The sequence below is a fragment of the Artemia franciscana genome, unplaced genomic scaffold (genome assembly GCF_032884065.1).
Source record: "Artemia franciscana unplaced genomic scaffold, ASM3288406v1 Scaffold_1459, whole genome shotgun sequence".
Lineage (NCBI taxonomy): Eukaryota > Metazoa > Arthropoda > Branchiopoda > Anostraca > Artemiidae > Artemia > Artemia franciscana.
In genome coordinates, this window is record NW_027062838.1 from 42,719 (window position 1) to 57,357 (window position 14,639).

Here is a 14,639-nt window from a genome sequence, read left to right on the forward strand (position 1 = left end):
TTTGAGTTTAAGTCGATTATTTATTGAATTATCTCTTTGTATTAGGTATTATTTATTCATTTTGATGACTTGTGGTAGTTTTACGCCAGGATTATTATTTGATTTTATTGGGACCGCCAATAGGACAGCCTTGGTAGTAGAGCCTGATAAAGTGTACTATTTATCACTTTTTTAAATATAGTATATGTTATTTCGAAATTTATGACTGATTTTCAAATGGGGAGTCTTATTGGGAGATTTTTACTCAGATAATTTTTTTTCAAGAAGGATGAAGAGATTATGGGATTATATCATAAACTATAAGAAATAAAATAGAATCTCTATGAAATTAAAGATAATATTTTAGAGGGAATTGTCAGGAGAAATTTTTTTGTGAGGATGAAATGGTTCAGACAAAACTTTAAGAGGAGAAGAGGAATTTCAGTTAGGGCGAACTTTTTGTGGGGAATACATTCAAGCAAAAAGAATTCTCAGGGAAAAGAGGGAAGAATTTTTACAAAGAAGGAAGGTTGATATCCCAGAGTAATTTGAGAATAACAATTTTATATCTAGTTACAAACTGAGCTTTAATGTTTACAAGCTATAGAATTTAAACAGCTGTATCAGCTTATTAAAAAGAAAAAAAAAATTCCACTGAAAGCAAAAAGAAACATAAAATTAAAACGAACGAAAACTATTTTTATATAGGAGGGGTAATGCCTTTTCCTCAATCATAGCTGTATGAAGGGGAATCCTATATCAGACATAAAATTATTTTAATTCCTTTTAAATCTTAATGATGCTCCTAAGACTCATTATTGCGTATTTTTCAGATCATTTTTTACTAAATAGTTTAGTAGAAGTCAATAGAAGACTCTATTGACCAAAAACGAAGATATTGAAATTCCAGCTTTATTTAAAAGTGCTGGTTTCGTTTTATCTCTTTTAGATTCCTCCAGTTCTATATGCCTCTTTCTTTGTCTCTCTGCTATCTGCACATTTTTCATTACTTCTGACTAGCCTAGTCTTTGTTAAAGAATATACATTTTTGGGTATGAAAGTGATATATTGAGTTTTTATATTTTTGTTCTATTGTATAAAAACCTGTTTTTATGCATAATATGTTTTTTATAACAGTTTTTAACTATACATTCAAAATTTTGTCCTAATGAATTTAACTTACTATAAATAGTATTAACTTACTACATCCTGATTAATTATTTGGGTGCATTTTTTACTTTTCTAAAACAATGTCGTTAAATCCATGAAAAGTTGAAAAAGTGTCCGATGAACGATAAGCCACAAGACTATATTATTCCTATATATTATAAAACAAAAATCAAGGGCATATATTTTAAAAGCTATTAAGACTTTTATTATAGCTCCTTTATGAACATTATTTCTGATAAACTTTATCATACTTTAAGAGCCAGTGCAAATTTGTTCCCTCTTTGGAGATCAAAACATAATTTATACTCTATGGAAAGTAAGAATATTTTTATTTTATTTCTTTAGTTAAGGCTGAAGGTACTTAAAGGTTTTTGATATCCTGCTACTCAATTACCTCGTTTTTGAACCTCAAGGTCTTAAATTTCTGCTAAACCGTCTCTAAAAGGTGTTAACTGAGGGGCTTGCTGCATTAAAGTAAGCAAAAATATTGTTCCAGATAGAAGGGCAACGCTGCATGAAGTTTTTGCTCAAGTGCTCAGTTACGGGTGTGTCCTCCTTTAGATAATTTGATAGAACTTTGATCCTTCCTCATGTTGATTCAAACACTGTATCTATGGCTAGATTAAGGGGGATGAGTACGATAGACCTTGTTTGAGGGTGATGAATTCAGTCATCGACAGTGCATCTAGCCTTCCATATATATATATATATATATATATATATATATATATATATATATATATATATATATATATATATATATATATATATATATATATATATATATATATATATATATATATATATATATATATATAATATATATATATATATATATATATATATATATATATATATGAAATATATATATGAATATATATATATATATATATATATATATATATATATATATATATATATATATATATATATATATAATATAATAATATATATAATATATATATATATATATATATATATATATATATATATATATATATATATATATATATATATATATATATATATATATATATATATATATATATATATATAATATATATATATATATATATATATATATATATATATATATATATATATATATATATATATATATATATATATATATAAACCTCAAAATTCACCTTCATATGTTTTGTTCTATTTTTATCAGTAAAGTACAAATTACAAATAGTGTTGTTTTGTTCTATTTTTATAAGTAAAGTACAAATTACAAATTGTGTCTACTGTTGAGATGGCTTGATGGTTGCTGGGCCTAATCCTATTAATTTCTGCTTGTTTTTAGTTTAACTCGGTTCTTTATTGTAATATCTTTTGGTTTTGGTTTTATTTATTTATTGAGGGGATTTTTGGTGGTGTTACGCCTGGAAGATTGTATGACTCTTTTCCTACTCGTCTTTGATTCAGTAGAGCTCTTTGCATTTCTTTCAAGCAGTTTCTTTTTATTAATTTCTGTTTTTCCTTAATTAACATAATCTTTGTGACGAAAGTAAATTAAAAAAGTAAATAATATGTGATTCATTTTGGTTTATCAAACAATAAGTTAAATCAAACGTTATGCAAGTATTGATGCAGCTAAATAGTCACCAGAAGTCCGAGTAAGATATTAACTGGAATCTCTGGGTCTTGATAATATTAGAGACATCAAAAGAATTGAATGTTTATTCTTACCCAAAGTAGGTGAAATTCAAAAACTTTCACATTTGCATTCAAAAGTTAGGTATAAAAATTAGTTACCATCAAAAGTTGGGTGGGTTAATGTTACCTATAAAAAATCTACCCAATTTTTGAAAAAGGAAGATAACAACCTTAATAAATCAATTGACCCTAATAAAAAATTATCCATTTTATTCAGGATAAAAGAAAACTTTGCTCTAGTGGAATCAAACTCCTATGTAAAAAATGTAAAATTTGCATTTGCATATGCAATATATATTTTTGAATATGAACAAGAAATCAGGAGTTCTTACCTTTTTGTTCTATTGTTTATAAACCTGTTTTTAGACATAATGTATATTCTATAGCAGGTTTTACTCAATAGTCACTCCCTGCAATGTTGTTTTCAATAATGTAATATTCCTATAAAAAAAAGTATTAACCTTCTATTTTCTGATCAATTATTCGGGTGCCTTTGTTACTTTACTAAAATGATATCATAAAATATTACGTGTTAGATTCTGTAAAATCCGAAGCTTACATGTTCCAATATGCTATTCACTGTAATATCACGAAATAAATATTTATTTTCATTAAAATCTATTATTTTCTATATATATATATAATATTTATTTTCTATAAAATTTTTCTATAAAATTTAGTTAGCTTATAATCATAATAGCCATTGTCTTCAGAGTGATGATGTAAGTACTTGATTCTCTAATTATTCCAACGATTGAAGCGTAAACAATTTTAAACCATGACTATTCTTGTTTCTTAGAAATAAACTAAAAGTTCTTATAGCGCATTTCTATACCATACCGAGGTAGGTATAAACAACCGTTCACACTTATCATAGTGAATTTTAGGTCCTCTACCATAAAGTTTCTGAACCAATTCATCTTCATAGAAAATTTTTCCTCGACCATTCCCTCTAAAAATTTTCTTCAGTTTCAAATAGATATTATTATATTTCTTATAGTTTCTGATATATTCCAAGGAGTATCTTCATCCTTCTTGAAATTTCAGTCATATATTTCAAAATAATAAATACTATATTTAAAAAAGTAAAAAATAGTGCACCTTATAAGGTTGTACTACGAAGGCTGTCCTAATTGCAGTCTCAATAAAGTCAAATGTATGAATTACATTACATACATATATATATATATATATATATATATATATATATATATATATATATATATATATATATATATATATATATATATATATATATATATATATATATATATATATATATATATATATATATATATATATATATATAGGTACTCAAATGTTTTGATATTCTGCTATTCAATTACCTTGTTTTTAAACCTCAAGGTCTTAACTTTCTGCAAAACCATTTCTAAGAGGTATAAATAGAGGTGCTTGCTGGAATAAAGTAAGCAGAAAGATTGTTCCAGATAGAAGGGCAACACTGCATGAAGTTTTTGCTCAAGTACTCAGTTACGGGTGTGTCCTCCTTTAGATAATTTGATCGAACTTTGATCCTTCCTCATATGGATTCAAATACTGTACCTACGGCTAAATAAAGGGAGATAAATGCCATAGAGGTTGTTTGAGGGTGATGAATTCATTCATTAAAAAAAAAAAAAAAAACAGTCATCGACGGTGCATCAAGCCTTCCATTTAAATGGTTGACCGACTCGTGTATAGAGGGACAGCTATTCCCGTTTTCTCTTCTATGGATTTTTTTGGTGGTGCTGTCAGTGTTATAGGAGCACCAGGATATAGTGGGTATCCTGATTCAGCTGAGGATCTGATACACAACTTTTAAACTAGGATAATTGAGCTGAATGGAAAAAGAGTGTTGCAGCAAAAGTTGTTCTGAGCACACCCTGGTTCAAAGTGGTTTTTCCAAGAAAGATTGGTGAAGAAATAATTCCTTAGTAGATTAAACTCGTTAGCTCTCCTTGCAGTTTCATTGTTGAAACTGAATTGTGTTGTGCAAATGGCACATTTTTTTTATAATAAGCTGCTTCTTTGTTTTTGATACATTAAAGTTCATCATTCATGTATCAGAATACTTTCCAATTTTCTAAGGATTTGAGAACAAAGAGTGTTACTCGAACCGTCCCAATTAACCTCTTTTTGCATAGACACATTGTCTCCTGATCCTTTCTTAGAGGTGGAATACAAATGTTTCCAAATGCGATTATGGCATTATGATCACCCATGAAAGAATGAGTTTCTATGTTAAGTTTCTATGTCTCCTCAGTAACCAAAGCTGTCAGGATTCACCCGTGGAGCTTGATCCCACTGCTCTTTACTTCAGAGCTGAGATTGGTGTCAGTTATACAAATAATAATTGTTTTGCCTGAGTTTACTTACTATAGGAACTGGTCAAACTTTTATTTGAAACCAGGTAAAATGTAGTGAGCCGACGGAAACAGGTCTGTTTGGATGGTCGGTAGACGTGGTAAAGGTCCTGTAAAAAGTCTGTTTTGTCCAAGGCTTTCAATTATTGTTTATCATTACCACATAAAAGAAGCTTTGGTGGGTGGTTATCCCCAAAAGACAAATGTATCCAATGTCAAGCATCATTAGACAGGTAACGGTGTTATAATATTCCTAATTACCACATCTTCAACATGGAAGTGGTAGGTCATCATTGGTTGGATTCAGCGAAAGTAAATCCCATCAGGAAAACATCTGAATAAAAATCATTATTAAGACTTTAAAGAACAAATATCAATATATTATTATATTTATATCAATAAAATACAAATTATTTTCTGGTTTTAAGATGGAATCGTGGTAAGTACAAATTACAAATTATTTCTACTGTTTAGATGGCTTGAAGGTTGCCGGGTCTAATCATATTAGTTCCTGATTGTTTTTAGTTTAACTCGGTTTTTCATTCTAATATCTTTTTGTTTTTGGTTTTATTTATTTATTGAGGGGATTTTTGGTAGTTTTACACCTGGAAGATTATATGACTTTTTTCCTGCTCGTCTTTGATTCAGTAGAGCTCTTTGCAATTCTTTCAAGCAGCCAGAGTTTCTTTTTGTTAATTGTTTTTTTTCTTATTAACATAATCTTTATGACGAAGGTAAAATAAAAAAGTAAATAATATTCTATTCATTTTGGTTTATCAAACAATAAGTTGCATCAAACTGTATGCAAGTAGTGATACAGCTAAATAGTAACCTAAAGTCTGAGTAAGATATTAACTGAAACCTCTGGATGTTGATAATATTAGATACATAGAAAGAATTGAATGTTGATCCTTATTCAAAGAAGGTGAAATTCAAAAACTTTCAAATTTTCTTTAAAAAGTTGGGTATGAAGATTAATTACCATGAAAAGTTGGATGGGTTAATGTTACCTATAAAAAATCTACCCAATTTTTAAAAAAGGAAGATAAAACCCTTAAAAAATCAATTGATCCTAATAAAAAATTATCCATCTTATTCAGGATATAAGAAAACTTTGCTGTAGTGGAATCAAACTCCTATGTAAAAAATGTAAAATTTGCATTTGCATCAAAAGAAGAATCATTCCCACCAAAAATTGTTTTTGTTAACGGTTTAAAAAGCGAAAAATTCTTTTTCTCCCGGCTGTCTTTATCATCTTTATTACTTATGACTTTACTTTATTGTTTTTTCAACATTTCCTCGTTTTTGTTTTTGCACATTTCGTCATACACAGAAATAAAAGAGTATTTTTACTACTTGTTCTATAATGTTTGAAACATGTTTTTATGCAATATATATTTTTGAATATGAGTAAGATATCAGGAGTTCTTACCTTTTTGTTCTATAGTTTATAAACCTGTTTTTAGACATAATGTATATTCTATAGCAGGTTTTACTCAATAGTCACTCCCTGCAATGTTATTTTCAATAATTTAATATTCTTATAAAAAAGAAGGTATTAACCTTCTATTTTCTGATCAATTATTCGGGTGCCTTTGTTACTTTGCAAAAATAATATCGTAATATACTACGTGTTAGATTATGTAAAATCTGAAACTTACATGTTTCAATATGCTATTCACTGTAATATCACTAAATTAATATTCATTTACTATAAAAGCCAAAAATTAGTTATATTATAATCAAAATAGCCATTGTCTTCAGAGTAATCACGTAACAACGTGACACTGTAATTATTCCAACGATTGAAGCGTAGACAATTTTAAACCATGACTATTCTAATTTCATAGAAATGAACTAAAAGTTCGTATGGCGTATTTCTATACTATACCCAGGTAGGTATATTAAACCGTTCACACTTATCATAGTGACAGTTGTACCATAGAAATCCTCTAATTTGCTATTCCTAACATTTGTCAATATCAAAATTAAAATTCTCAATTTGAACTGCCTGTTCTCTTTATAGCTTAAATGGATGGAACGATCCACAAGTTTGATTATGATTATCTAAAATAGTGCAGTTCTTACATCCCATCAAAGTTTAGACATTTTTGGCCCATTTCTTCACTATTGGCTCCTGTACTGATTGTTACAAAGTAACATATATCTATAAATATATTCTTTTACTCTAGGAAACTCTTAAGAAAATAGTCTATTGGCTCCCTTAGGAACGTTTGAGTAATTGAAGCTCAAGAATTTCATCAAACCAATGTATTCTGCTTTCCTACTAGGGTTTATCAGGGATGCATCGAGGCTACTGAACTATTTAATTATGTCTAATAAATTATATGTTTTACTACGTTATGATGAAGACCGCTATTCAACAAAATATTTGCTTTATGTTTTGTGACAGAATTTTAAGCGATGTTGAATTTGCTGAAGATTTAGCACTCATGACAAACACCCTTGAAGAACTTCGAGCATCGCTGGCAGTTATGAGAGAACAAACTTGAAAGGTTGGATTCAATATCAACATGAGCCAATTAAAAAGTAGTCATGAAGAATGTCAATTAAATCGTTCCGGTAACTCGTCCTACGAAGATGTGCATATTTAAGGGATCGTTCTGCTCAGTCTCACTCTATGGCAGAGAACCTTTGCGAGTTACAACAAACTTTTTGAGCAGGCTGGATTTAGTTCAAATCAAAGGAACAAAATACAGCACTAATACCTAAATCAATATGAAACTATTTGATACAGGAGAGGTACTGCCGCTTTCTAAATGCCGCTAGGGTTTTTTAGTACTTTCAGAAGAGCTATTTACTCTAATTAAACAGCCTTTGTAATTCAGGGGTCACTCTCAAGAGATTTAAACAAATTTCGAAATTTAGCGTAAAGATCTAGATATTAATGAAGGGGCAAACCCATTCATTAACGTAATAATTTTTTTTACTTTAAGTTTTAATGTATTTTTTCTTAGACACCTACTCTTTCTCCCAATTTCTGTTTATCTCTACTCTCTTTACCATTATTGTCACTTCTGAGTATAATCGTCTTTGCAACTTTTATTAATTTTCTGGTCCTCTGTTTAAAACAAAAACAGTATTTTACTGTACGTGGATAAAAAAATAGTATCTTGAGTTTTTACCTACTTTTTCTGCAGTTAAGAAACCTGATTTTACAAAATGGTTATTTTTGAGCATGAAAGTTATGTTTTATGTTTTTACCTGTTTATTCTAGAGTTTAAAAATGGGTTTCTATACAGATTATATTTTCTATTGTATTTCTTGCTCTATAAGATGAATAATATTATTTTAAAAATATAACTTTGAAAAATAAAGTGTTAAGCTTCCATTTTCTGATCTATTATTTATACTATCTTTTTTACTTTTCTATTTTTACGTAGTAAAATCTAGGAAGAGTTAAATAATGGTGAAAAAAACTGAACTTCTTTCGGATCAGGCATTCCTTCTTTCCAGCTGCACGATGAACCTCAAGCCAAAATACATGGCACACAAATATTCATCCATGTATATTATATTATCAAAAATAAAGAGAATCTACTTATGTTGTTATAATAACTTAAAAATCAATTTTGATTTTATTTTATCTTTTTTATTAAATGTAATTCTTGTAAACTGTTTGACTCTTTAAGTGCAAATGCAAATTTACACCCCCTTTAAGACAAAAGCATAATTTGCACTTTTCTGAAATGAAAATATATCTGAAATGTTTTCAATTTTGTTACTGTAATAAATAAACAAATGGTTAAAACTCTAAGGAACAAATATTAGCATGTGTATAGGACAATTCAGGGGTTCTTCAGGGGTTATTCTTAAAGAATTGGAACAAAGTTCAATCTTTGGCGTAAAGAGCGAGGTATTGAAGAGGAGTCAAATGTTTTATATACATTATAATTCCAGTTCATTTTAAGTTTTATTGTTGCTCCTTACGTTTGTTTAAACAAAAACAGTTTGTTTTGAAAATTAACATTTTCTGTTTAATCGTTAATGTAATTCCTTTCACTCAATATTCATTCTTTAGATATAATATGATGCTCATAATACTTTAGAAGAAGTTTTTTTAATCTATAACATAACAAACTCTATATTAATATTTCCACTTTATTTAAAAATGCAAATTTCTTTCTTTTTCTATTTTTTCTTAAGACCCGAGCCCTCTTTCCCTATTTATTTTTATTTCTATTATCTGTACATTTTTTGTTACTTTTGACTAACATTGTCTTTGCGACTTCAATGATTTTTGGTCATTTGTTAAAAAAAAATATTTTGTTGCACGTGGATATGAAAATGAAACCTTCTGTTTTTACCTACTTTTTCTATACTTTAGAAACCTTTTTTAATACATTGTATAATTTTGAATATGAAAGTGATATCTTGAGATCGACCCAGTGGTCCGAAAATAATGCCAGAGGTTTTCTTCGAAGGGAAATTAAAAGTTTTAGCGTCCTTTTCATGTGATAAAATTCTACATGTTAGGAACCTATATAAAATGTTTTCTATAACTTGTTTTACTCTTTACGTTCTAAAATGTAATTTTTAAGCATGTAACTTCCAAAACGAAACGTTAACCTTCCATTTTGGGATTTATTATTTGGGCACCTTTTTAATTTTCTAAAATAACGTCGTAAAATCTAGGAAAAGTTCAAAAATGATGGGTAAAGATAAACTTCTTTAGTATTAGCCATCCCCTACCCCATCTAAACGATGAAAATCAAGACACAGTACTTGACACAGGAAGATTCATTCCTGTATATTAAATTATTAAATATCAAGGGGGCTACTTAATTTTGATGTTATTCGAGTTGTATTGTTAACTGTACTTTTTGTAAACTATGTGACTCTTTAAGTGCAAATCCAAATTTGCACCCTCTTTGAAGAAAATAACGTAATTTGTTATGTTATTTATCATAAGCCCTATATAAATCATAAACCCTAGTTATATTGTGGAACAGCTAGATCCCCCCCCAACCAAGTCTCTATTTCCCCACCACCAAAAATCATCTTATAAAAATATTTGAATAGCCATTTTATTCAACATAGTTGAAAGATCAATACACCATGTTTTTGAAGATTACTTGACCCCCAATATTTCACTGGGAGAAAGCATCGCCAGTTGGGACCCTCATGGCTTCTGAACAATAGACATAATTTGCGCTTACCCCAATTCCTTCTAAAGACAGGTATTTAATTTGCACTTTTACGATTTTACTCCAAAACCTTCCCAAAAAAAAAAAAACAGTCCATCAATGAATGGGACAAATAACATGGGATAATACTTTGCAAGCCCCCTCCATCACTTTCCTACAGATTGCATAACAAATTCAGCCATCTTTAAGCACGAAGACTCGAAACAATTCTCTCATTCCCTAGAAATACATATTTATAAAATCGAATAGTGGCCTGATACAGGGATGATCAGCTTTAATGCTTCAAAACATGAAAGGTACCCAGTGAATACCCAAATTTAATTTACAAAAACGAAATTTGAACCTGAAAAAAGAGTCAACGAGATTTGTCTATTGGGGATTAATTCTTCCATCGATCTTTCTTGGAACTACCCTTCTTTTTAGTTGTATTTTTTCTTAATAATGCACAAGAAGTTGTTTTACTCTATTGCCTGAAAACAGTAATATTGAGATTTGAACATTTACTTTTTCTCTTTTTTAGACCCCCCCCCTTTTCTGCCTTTCTACCTCTTTTTTGTCTGACTAGATTTATTTCAATGCCATCTCTATATATTTCTTTACTTTTCAATAAAAATGTCTTTGCAGCTTTCAATACTTTTTTGTCGTTCGTTGAAAAGCAGTATTTTGTCGTACATGGATATAAAAGTGATATCTAGAGTATTTGACTAGTTGTTCTATAGTTTAGAAACCAGTTTTGTAATGTATATATTTTTGGATATGAATGTGATATCTTGAGTTCTGCTTCTTTGTTGTATTATATAACAACCAGTTTTAATGTATATTATGCTTTATATATTAGTTTTTACTCTATACTACTACTACTACTACTACTAATAACTCACTGCAGCACCAAGCCGCCTGAGGCCAACACAGCTACGCACGCTCCTCCTCCAACCTAATCTATTTAAAGCCTCCCTCTTTACACCCTCCCAGGAAGTTCCCATTTCCTTTAAATCCTTATTTATGACATCCTCCCAACCCAGACAAGGACGACCTGCTTTCCGTGTAGCCCCAGACGGTTGGCCAAAAAGGACAACCTTCGGTAATCTGTCATCCTTCATCCGTAGAACGTGGCCTAGCCATCTCAACCTTTCTTTCATTATAGCCCCAGAAAGCAGGATTGAACTACACTTTTCATACAGCCTACTCTTTGAAATACGGTCAGTCAGTCGGGTACCCAGAACAATCCGTGGGCAATTTCTCTGGAAAACATCTAGTAAATTTTCATCTGCTTTTCGGAGTGTCCATGCTTCAGAGCCATATTTGACCACTGTCATCACTCTAGCTTCCAATATTCTAATCTTGGTTTGTAGGCTTATCTTTCTATTCTTCCAAACTTTTTTTAACTGTGAAAAAACACCCTGAGCTTTAGCTATTCTACTTTTAACATCTTCACTGCTCCCACCATCTTTACTAATAATACTACCAAGGTAACTGAAGCTCCCAACCTGATCAATCTTTTCGTTACCTAAGGTCACCTGTTCATCTTCACTTATTCCTAACCTTAGTGACTTGGTCTTCTTAACATTAATTTTCAAGCCTATTTTAGCACCCTGAACTCGTAAAACCTCTAAAAATTAATTCATTCTTCTCACACTTTCATCTAATATGCTTAAATCATCAGCATAATCTAAGTCCAGGAGCGTTCTTCCTCCCCATTTGATTCCATGGTCTCCAATTGCCTTTCCTGTGCTCCTTAAGACGAAGTCCACCAAAATGATCCATATAAAGGGGGATAGAACACAACCCTGCTTAACTCCTGATTTAATACAAAACCAGTTGCTAACCTCATTTCCTACCTTAACCGCAGCAGTATTATTCTCGTACATAGCGCAAATCACTTTAATGTATTTTTCTGGTATACCATATAACGATAAGACCTTTGTTAACGCTGTTCTATCAACAGAATCGAAAGCTTGCTCATTATCGATAAAACTAAGGACCAAAGGTGTTTGACAACGAAGGGACTTCTCAATTATTAACCTAAGAGTGAAAACATGGTCGACACATCCTCTACCTTTTCTAAAACCGCATTGTTCTTCCCTTAAAACTTTGTCTACAGCATGTCTCAGTCTAAAAAGTATCATATTACTCAGTAATTTGCTACCTACAGAGACCAGACTAATGCCTCGATAATTCCGACATTCACTCTTGTCACCTTTCTTATACAGTGGTTTAATTAAGGTTTTCCTAAAATCATTGGGTACTTCCCCTTTTTCAAAAATCATGTTCATAATCTTCAGTAGCTTATTCCTAACCTCGGAGCCACCATATTTAAGGAACTCACTAATCATACTATCAGCACCTGGGGCCTTATTATTTTTTAATCCTTCTAGTACTGTCGCTAATTCTTCCTCACTAAACAAATCTTCCTTCACATCCAAGGTATCACAAACTTTTTCATTTTCATCTATATCTTTTCCTGCAACTGTATCTCGGTTTAGTACATTCTCAAAATGTTCCACCCATCTTTCTTTAACTTTTTCCTTATCACTAATTGTGGCCCCATTTCTATCTTTAACTGGGACTAGTCCGGATCGGCTACTCCCTTTCAATTTATTAACATGCCAGTATAATATTTTACTATTATGCCGTCTAGCCGCATCTTCCATTTCCTCAGCAATTTTATCCATCGCCTCCATTTCACATCTCCTTAGTTCATATTTTAATGCTTTCTCCACTTTCTTTACATTCCTTTTGTTTTCATACGACCTATCGCTCAGATAATTCTTATACAAACCCCTTCTACTCTCTATTAAACCTAAAGCTTTTTCACTAATATTCCTAGTTGCTGTCTTAGCACTTTTCCCTAGGACACCATCAGCAACTTCACAAATTGTTTTTCTGAAATTATTCCATCCATCTTCCACATTGTCAAATTTTAAACCCTCAAGTTTAGTACTCAACTGTTCCTGGAATTTTTTTCTCAAATTCTCATCCTGAAGTCTACCAACATCATAACTTTCCGGGAGGGAGTTACTCTTCCGAAATTTCAGCTTTAAATTAACCCTAGACACTACTAGATGGTGATCTTTACTTTTAACATCAATAACGGCACTCCTATACACCCTAGTATCTTGTATTGATCCTGCTAGTCTTCTGTTTACAATAACATAATCAATAAGGTTTGCTGTCTTACCATCACGTGAATACCATGTCAACTTATGGGCCATTTTGTGACCAAACACCGTGTTGGTTATAACTAGGTTGTTATACCTACAAAATTGCAAAAGCCTATAGCCATTACTGTTTTCTTTTCCTACACCAAAATTACCTAGGCTAGGATACCATCTATCCCTATTTCTACCAACCTGGGCATTAAAATCTCCTAGCAAAAACACCATATTTCTACCTGGTACCCTGTCTATTTGCTCCTGTAACTGTAAGTAAAATTCATCTGAGTCACTAGTATCTCCATCAGTTGGTTCAATGGGGGCATATACTACTATAACTGATACCCTAAATTTTTTAGTCATAAAATGAGCAATTAGTATTCTATTATTAATACCTTCCCAGCCTAAACAAGACTTAGCAGCTTCCTTATTCATCATGAGCCCTACTCCCTGTCTATGTACCCCATCCTTCCTTCCTGAGTAAACAAATTCTATGTCACCTAATTTCATGCCTCCTACCCCTGGGATATGAGTTTCTGAAACTCCTAATAAATCCAGTTCAAACCGTCTGAATTCGTCAGTCAAAATGTCGATGCGATAGTCATTTTTTAACGTCGTAACATTCCAAGTTCCAATTTTCATGTTCTTTAAATCTTTGAAATTATTTTGGCCTCAAGAAAAGCAGTGATCCCGGATACCATTGCAGGATGGGGACCAACATATCTTCTCAAGTCTACACCAAAGCGCTTAAGCCGGCTTAGAACCGGACAGCAAGAAGTCCCTGGGACCTCCAGTAAGATGGAGGCTTTGTGCAATCCTGGGCCCATCTTGGTCACAACATGGTTTTTCGAGAATTTCATCAAACCGAGCCTTTCTGCTTTCTTACTAGGGTTTATCAGGGATGTATCGTGGCTAATGAACTATTTAATTATGTCTAATAAATTATATGTTTTACTATGTTATGATGAAGACCGCTATTCAACAGAACATTTGCTTTATGTTTTGTGACAGAATTTTAAGTAATGTTGAATTCGCTGAAAATTTAGACTCATGACAAACAACCTCGAAGAACTTCGAGCAGTTCGAGAACTTTGAGCAGTGATGGCATTTATGAGAGAACAAGCTTGAAAGGTTGGATTCAATAT

The 14,639-nt window shown here is 31.1% G+C and overlaps 1 long non-coding RNA gene across 1 annotated transcript in view; it reads right to left on the reverse strand.

Moving 5' to 3' along the window:
* LOC136042550 (uncharacterized) overlaps positions 1-6,670 on the reverse strand; it is a 38,369-nt gene extending 31,699 nt beyond the window's left edge. The window contains exon 1 of the long non-coding RNA XR_010621345.1: positions 6,607-6,670. This is a non-coding gene — a long non-coding RNA (uncharacterized LOC136042550). The remainder of the gene's footprint in view (positions 1-6,606) is intronic.
* Between the last annotated feature and the right edge of the window lie 7,969 nt (positions 6,671-14,639).